Below are 8,540 nucleotides of genomic sequence, written 5' to 3'. Positions count from 1 at the left end.
CATGCTTCCTCTCTGATGAGCGGATAATTTAGTGAGTTTGAGCTACATTTAGGGATGTTTTCATTAGTTTTTATGTTAAATTCACATTTCTGGACTTTACTATGAGTTTGTGTGTTTTTCTGTGATTTCAGGTAAATTCTGACTGAAATTGAGGGATTTGAGCAAAACTCTGAAGAAGGCTGACAAAAGGACTGCTGATGCTGTTGGAATCTGACCTCCCTGCACTCGAAATGGATTTTCTGGAGCTACAGAACTCCAATTGGCGCGCTCTCAACGGCGTTGGAAAGTAGACATCCAGGGCTTTCCAGAAATATATAATAGTCCATACTTTATTCGAAGAATGACGACGTAACTTGGCGTTGAACGCCAAGTACATGCTGCTGTCTAGAGTTAAACGCCAGAAAAACGTCATTATCCGGAGTTGAACGCCCAAAACACGTCAAAACTCGGAGTTCAACTCCAAGAGATGCCTTAGCTCGTGGATTGATCAAGCTCAGCCCAAACATACACCAAGTGGGCCCCGGAAGTGGATTTATGCATCAATTACTTACTCATGTAAACCCTAGTAGCTAGTCTGGTATAAATAGGACATTTAACTATTGTATTAGACATCTTTGGTCTCAGTTTTGTTTTATTCTTCATCCTAAGAGGCTATTGATCACATTTTAGGGGGCTGGCCATTCGGCCATGCCTGAACCCTTTGCTTATGTATTTTCAACGGTGGAGTTTCTGCACACCATAGATTAAGGGTGTGGAGCTCTGCTGTACCTCGAGTATTAATGAAATTCTATTATCTTTTATTCAAATCTCTCTTATTCTTATTCCAAGATATTCATTCGTACCCAAGAACATGATGAATGTTATGAGTCAGATTACCCTCATTATCATTCTCACATATGAACGCACGTGATTGACAACCACTTCCGTTCTACATGCAACAGAGCTTGAATGGATATCTCTGAGATTCCCCAACAGAATCTTCGTGGTATAAGCTAGATAGATGGCGGAATTTATGAGGATCCGGAAAGTCTCACCTTGTCTGTGGTATTCCGAGTAGGATCCTGGGAATCCGGAAAGTCTAACCTTGTCTGTGGTATTCCGAGTAGGATTCCGGTAATGAATGACTGTGACGTGCTTCAAACTTGTAACCTGCTGGGCGTTAGTGACAGACGCAAAAGAATCAAGTGATTCTATTCCAGTAGGAGCGGGAACCAACCGGTGATTAGCCGTACTGTGACAGAGTGCGTGAGCATTAGTTTTCACTGCGAGGATGGGATGTAACCACAACCATGGGTGATGCCTCCAGACGATTAGCCGTGCGACTGACAACCGCATAGGATCATTTTCCCGAGAGGATGAAAGTAGCCACAGCTGATGGTGAACCCCTATACAAAGCTTGCCATGGAAGGGAGTAGGAAGGATTGAGTAGAAGCAGTAGGAGAGCAGGCGTGCTTGAGCCATGCAGCATCTCCATTCGCTTATCTGAAATTCCCACCAATGAATCTGCATAAGTCTTCTATCCCTTTTATTATTCCTTTTTGTTTATTATTTATTCCAATAATCACAATTACCCTTTAATCTGTCTGACTGAGATTTACAAGGTGACCATAGCTTGCTTCATACCAACAATCTCTGTGGGATCGACCCTTACTCACGTAAGGTTTATTACTTGGACGACCCAGTACACTTGCTGGTTAGTTGAACGGAGTTGTGAATTCAACCAGTGCCATAATAAAGCTTTCATTCAAAATCCAAAGAACGTAGATCACAAATTCGTCCACCAAGTTTTTGGCGCCGTTGCCGGGGATTGTTCGAGTATGGACAACTGACGGTTCATCTTGTTGCTCAGATTAGGTAATTTTCTTTTCAAAAATTTTTTTCAAAATTTTTCTTTTCTTTTTCGTTTTCTTCACAAATATTTTCGAAAAAAAAATTAAAATAAAAATACAAAAAAATTAGAAAATCATAAAAATCAAAAATATTTTGTGTTCTTGTTTGAGTCTTGTGTTAATTTTTAAGTTTGGTGTCAATTGCATGCTTTTAAAAATTTTTCTTGCATTTTCGAAAATCTCATGCATTCATAGTGTTCTTCATGATCTTCAAGTTGTTCTTGACAAGTCTTCTTGTTTGATCTTGATGAATTCTTGTTTAGTGTTTTTTCTTGTTTTTCATGTGCACTTTTGCATTCATATTTTCCAAGCATTAAAGATTTCTAAGTTTGGTGTCTTGCATGTTTTCTTTGCATTAAAAAAAAAATTTTTTTTTCAAAAATATGTTCTTGATGTTCATCATGATCTTCAAAGTGTTCTTGGTGTTCATCTTGACATTCATAGCATTCTTGCATGCATTCATTGTTTTGATCTAAAAATTTCATGCATTGAGTATTTTTGTTGTTTTTCTCTCTTATAATTAAATATTCAAAAATCAAAAAAATTATCTTTTCCTTATTTTCCTCCAAATTTTCGAAATTCTGGGTTGACTTGGTCAAAAATTTTCAAAATTAGTTGTTTCTTACAAGTCAAGTCAAAATTTCAATTTTAAAAATCTTATCTTTTCAAAATCTTTTTCAAAAATCATATCTTTTTCATTTTTTTATAAATTTCGAAAATTTCAAAAATCTTTTTCAAAATATTTTCAAAATCTTTTTCTTATCTTTATATCAAATTTTCGAAAATTAGCCAACAATTAATGTGATTGGTTCAAAAATTTGAAGTTTGTTACTTTCTTGTTAAGAAAGGTTCAATCTTTAAGTTCTAGAATCTTATCTTGTAGTTTCTTGTTAGTTGAGTCTTTTTAAAATTAAATCTTTTTCAAAATATCTTTTTATTAAAATTTTTATCTTATCTTTTTATCTTTTATCTTATCTTTTTCAAAAATTTTATCTTTTTCAAAATTTGATTTCAAAATATCTTATCTAACTTCTTATCCTCTTATCTTTTTCAAAATTTGATTTCAAATCTTTTTCAATCAACTAACTAACTTTTTGTTTGTTTCTTATCTTTTTCAAAACCACCTAACTACTTTTTCCTCTCTAATTTTCGAAATTACCTCCCTCTCTTTTTCAAAAATTCTTTTTGTTTTAAATTTTAATTTTAATTATATTTTGTCTTTGATTTTTGAAAATTACTAACCTCTTTTTCAAAAATTATTTTCGAAAATTTCTCTTCTCTTCTCTTATTCTATTTAATTATTTAATTACTAACACTTCTCTTCACCTCTCTTCATCCAAAAATCCGAATCCCCATCTCCATTCTTCTAACCCCTTTCTTCTTCTACTAACATAAAGGAATCTCTATACTGTGACATAGAGGATTCCTCTTTCTTTTCTTGTTTTCTTCTCTTTCATATGAGCAGGAACAGGGAAAAGGGCACTCTTGTTGAAGTTGATCCAGAACCTGAAAGGACTCTGAAGAGAAAATTAAGAGAAGCTAAATTACAACAATCCAGAAATAACCTTTCAGAAATTTTCGAACAAGAGAAGGAGATGGCAGCAGAAAATAATAATAATAATAATGCAAGGAGAATGCTTGGTGACTTCACAAAGCCAACGTCCAAGTTTGATGGAAGAAGCATCTCCATTCCTGCCATTGGAGCCAATAACTTTGAGCTTAAGCCTCAACTAGTTGCATTAATGCAACAAAACTGCAAGTTTTATGGACTTCCATCTGAAGATCCTTATCAGTTTTTAACTGAGTTCTTGCAGATCTGTGAGACTGTAAAGACAAATGGAGTTAATCCTGAAGTCTACAGACTCATGCTTTTCCCTTTTGCTGTAAGAGACAGAGCTAGAATATGGTTGGATTCACAACCTAAGGATAGCCTGGACTCCTGGGATAAGCTAGTCACTGCTTTCTTGGATAAATTCTTTCCTCCTCAAAAGCTGAGCAAGCTGAGAGTGGATGTTCAAACCTTCAAACAAAAAGATGGTGAATCCCTCTATGAAGCTTGGGAAAGATACAAGCAGTTGACCAAAAGATGTCCATCTGACATGTTTTCAGAATGGACCCTATTAGATATATTCTATTATGGTCTCTCTGAATTTTCGAAAATGTCATTGGACCATTCTGCAGGTGGATCTATTCACCTGAAGAAAACGCCTGAAGAGGCTCAAGAACTCATTGACATGGTTGCAAACAACCAATTCATGTATACCTCTGAGAGGAATTCCGTGAATAATGGGATACCTCAGAAGAAAGGAGTTCTTGAAATTGATGCTCTGAATGCCATATTGGCTCAGAACAAAATGTTGACTCAACAGGTCAACATAATCTCTCAGAATCTGAATGGATTGCAACATGCATCCAATAGTGCTAGAGAGGCAGCTTCTGAAGAAGCTTATGATCCTGAGAACCCTGCCATGGCAGAGGTTAATTACATGGGTGAACCTTATGGAAACACCTATAATCCATCATGGAGAAATCATCCAAATTTCTCTTGGAAGGATCAACAAAAGCCTCAACAAGGCTTTAATAATGGTGGACGCAATAGGCTGAACAATAGTAAGCCATATCCATCATCTTCTCAGCAACAGACAGAGAATTCTGAACAAAACACTTCTAATTTAGCCAATATAGTCTCTGATCTGTCAAAGGCCACTTTCAGTTTCATGAATGAAACCAGATCTTCCATCAGAAATCTGGAAGCACAAGTAGGCCAGCTGAGTAAGAAAGTCATTGAAACTCCTCCCAGTGTTCTCCCAAGCAATACAGAAGAGAATCCAAAAGGAGAGTGCAAGGCCATTGATTTAATCAAAGTGGCCGAATGCATAGGGGAGGAGGAGGACGAAAATCCTAGTGAGGAAGACCTCCTGGGATGTCCTTCAAGCAAGAAGGAGTTTCCTATTAAGGATCCTGAGGAATCTGAGACTCATACAGAGACCATAGAGATTCCATTAAATCTCCTTCTGCCATTCATGAGCTCTGAAGAATTTTCATCCTCTGAAGAGGATGAAGATGTGACTGGAGAGCAAGTTGCTCAATATTTAGGAGCTATCATGAAGCTGAATGCCAAGCTGTTTGGTAATGAGACTTGGGAAAGTGAACCTCCCTTGCTCATTAGTGAACTAGATACTTGGATTCAGAAAACTCTACCTCAAAAGAAACAAGATCCTGGCAAGTTCTTAATACCCTGCACCATTGGCACCATGAGCTTTGAAAAAGCTCTATGTGATCTTGGGTCAGGGATAAATCTGATGCCACTCTCTGTAATGGAGAAGCTGGGAATCATTGAGGTACAACCTGCCTTGTTCTCATTACAATTGGCAGATAAGTCAATGAGACAAGCTTATGGAATAGTAGAGGACGTGCTAGTAAAGGTTAAAGGCCTTTACATCCCTGCTGATTTCATAATCCTAGACACTAGGAAGGAAGATGATGAATCCATCATCCTAGGAAGACCTTTCCTAGCCACAGCAGAAGCTGTGATAGATGTCAACAGAGGTGAGTTAGTCCTTCAATTGAATGGGGACTACCTTGTGTTTAAGGCACATGGCCATCCCTCTGTGACAAAAGAGAGTAAGCATGAAGAGCTTCTCTCAGTTCAGAGTCAAGAAGAGCCCACACAGTCAAACTCTAAGTTTGGTGTTGTGAGGCCACAACCAAACTCTAAGTTTGGTGTTCAAACTCCATATCCAAACTCTAAGTTTGGTGTGGGACCACACACTAAAATTGACCTGATCATCTTGTGGCTCCATGAGAGCCACTGTCAAGCTATTGACATTAAAGAAGCGCTTGTTGGGAGGCAACCCAATTTTATTTATCTAATTTTATTTTATTTTGTTTCTTTGTTATTTTTGTGTTTAATTAGGTACATGATCATGAGAAGTCACGAAAAAAATCAAAAAAATTAAAAACAGAGTCAAAAATAGAAGAAAAAAATTGTTCACCCTGGAGGCAGCGCAGACTGGCGTTCAACGCCAGTAAGATGCATCTGGCTGGCGTTCAACGCCAGAACAGAGCATCTTTCTGGCGCTGAACGCCCAAAACAAGCAACAACCTGGCGTTTAACGCCAGGATGTGCACACAGAGGACAAACTGGCGCTGAACGCCAGAAACAAGCATGAAACTGGCGTTCAACGCCAGAAACATGCATTACATGGGCGTTGAACGCCCAGAACGTGCACCAATGGGCGTTTAACGCCAGAATGATGCATGAAGGCAATTTACATGCCTATAGGGTGAAGGAATGGTATTTCTTTTCACCTCAGGATCTGTGGACCCCACAGGATCCCCACCTCAGGATCTGTGGACCCCACAGGATCCCCACCTACCATATTCCCACCTTTCTTTAATCCTAATCACACTCTCCTAATCCAAATCTCATTTTCAATGTCACACTTCCCAAAAACCTTCATCAATCACCTCACTCCCTCTTCCCAATTACCCCATTCACCATTCACATCAACCCCTCTTCCCCATAAACCCCACCTACCTCCATAAATTCAAATTCAATTTCCCACCCATTCCCACCCAAATGGCCGAACCTAACCCTCCCTCTCCCTATAAATACCCTTCCATTCTTCTTCATTTTCACACAACACAACCCCTTTCTTCTCCCACATAGCCGAACCCACTCTTCTCCCTCTCTTCCTATTTCTTCTTCTTCTTCTACTTTCTTTTCTTTCTTGCTCGAGGCGAGCAATTTTAAGTTTGGTGTGGTAAAAGCATAAGCTTTTTGTTTTTCATCACCATCAATGGCACCTAAGGCCGGAATTTCCTCAGAAAAGGAAAGGGAAGGCAAAAGCTTCCACCTCCGAGTCATGGGAGAAGGAAAGATTCATCTCCAAGAGCCATCAAGACCACTTCTATGATGTTGTGGCAAAGAAGAAGGTGATCCCCGAGGTCCCTTTCAAGTCAAAAAGAATGAGTATCCGGAAATCCGACATGAAATCAAAGAAGAGTGTGGGAAGTCATAACCAACCCCATGCAACAAGTCGGAATATTGATGGTTCAAGAGTTCTATGCCAATGCATGGATCACTAGGAACCATGATCAAAGTATGAACCCGAATCCAAAGAACTATATCACAATGGTTCGGGGGAAATACTTAGATTTAGCCGGAAAATGTGAGGTTGGAGTTCACTACCCATGATGCAAGGTGATGAACGCCCCTACACAAGAAGGTCAACTTTAATCAAAGGTTGGACCAAGTCCTAAGGACATATGTGTGGAAGGAGCTCAGTGGAGAATAGACTCCAAAGGCAAAGCCAGTCCAACTAAGAAGATGGACCTCAAGCCTGTGCCAGAGGATGGTTGGAGTTCATCCAAAGATCCATCATTCCCTACAGCAACCGATCTGAAGTTACTGTGGATCGGGCCATCATGATCCATAGCATCATGATTGGAGAAGAAGTAGAGTTCATGAGGTCATCTCCAATGAACTCTACAAAATAGCCGACAAGTCCTCAACATGGCACGGCTAGCCTTCCCTCACCTTATTGCATCTATGTTACTCAGCTGGAGTTATCATAGATGGAGATGTCTCCATTGAAGAAGACAAGCCCATCACCAAGAAAAGGATGGAGCAAACAAGAGAAGTTCCTCACGGCCCTCAAGAAGAACATGAGGAGTTCATCATCAACAAATGCCTCAAGGAATGCACTTTCCTCCCAACAACTATTGGGAGCAACTCAAACCTCCTTAGAAGATTTGAGCCATAATGTGAACAATTAAGGGTGGAACATCATGAACACTCCATCATCTCCAAGAAATAAGAGAAGATCAAAGAGCAATGAGGGAGGAGCAACAAAGGCAAGGAAGGGACATAGAAGAGCTTAAGAATATTGGTCCTTCAAGAAGAAGACGCCACTAAAGGTGGATTCATTCCTTGTTCTTTATTTCTTTCTGTTTTCGGTTTTTTATATTATGTTTATCTATGTTTTGTGTCTCTACTTCATGATCATTAGTATGTAACCATGCCTTAAAGCTATGAATAAAACCATTAGTCTTCACCTCTCTTAAATGAAAAATGTTTTAATTCAAAAGAACAAGAAGTACATGAATTTTGAATTTATCCTTGAATTTAATTTAATTATATTGATGTGGTGGCAATACTTTTTGTTTTCTGAATGAATGATTGAACAGTGCATATTTTTGATATTGTTGTTTATGAGTGTTAAAATTGTTGGTCTTGAAAGAATGATGAACAAAGAGAAATGTTATTGATAATCTGAAAAATCATGAATTGATTCTTGAAGCAAGAAAAAGCAGTGAAAAGCAAAAGCTTAGAAAAAAAATGGCGAAAAAAAAAAAAAAAAGAAAAAGCAAGCAGAAAAAGCGAATAGCCCTTAAAACCAAAAGGCAAGGGTAAAAAGGATCCAAGGCTTTGAGCATCAATGGATAGGAGGGCCCAAGGAATTAAATCCAGGCCTAAGCGGCTAAATCAAGCTGTCCCTAACCATGTGCTTGTGTCATGGAGGTCCAAGTGAAAAGCTTGAGACTGATGGTTAAAGTCGTGATCCAAACAAAAGAGTGTGCTTAAGAGCTCTGGACACCACTAACTGGGGACTTAGCAAAGCTGAGTCACAATCTGAAAATGTTCAC

The 8,540-nt window shown here is 38.6% G+C and overlaps 1 non-coding gene across 1 annotated transcript; it reads right to left on the bottom strand.

Moving 5' to 3' along the window:
- Window positions 1-3,886: 3,886 nt before the first annotated feature.
- Window positions 3,887-3,990, bottom strand: LOC112767564 (small nucleolar RNA R71). The gene has a single exon (XR_003185011.1). It is a non-coding gene; the product is annotated as a small nucleolar RNA R71 (small nucleolar RNA).
- Between the last annotated feature and the right edge of the window lie 4,550 nt (window positions 3,991-8,540).

The sequence above is a fragment of the Arachis hypogaea genome, chromosome 2 (genome assembly GCF_003086295.3).
Source record: "Arachis hypogaea cultivar Tifrunner chromosome 2, arahy.Tifrunner.gnm2.J5K5, whole genome shotgun sequence".
NCBI classification, from domain to species: Eukaryota; Viridiplantae; Streptophyta; class Magnoliopsida; order Fabales; family Fabaceae; genus Arachis; species Arachis hypogaea.
Note: the sequence above shows the minus strand (reverse complement) of the source record. Positions and strands in the feature narration are given on the sequence as shown.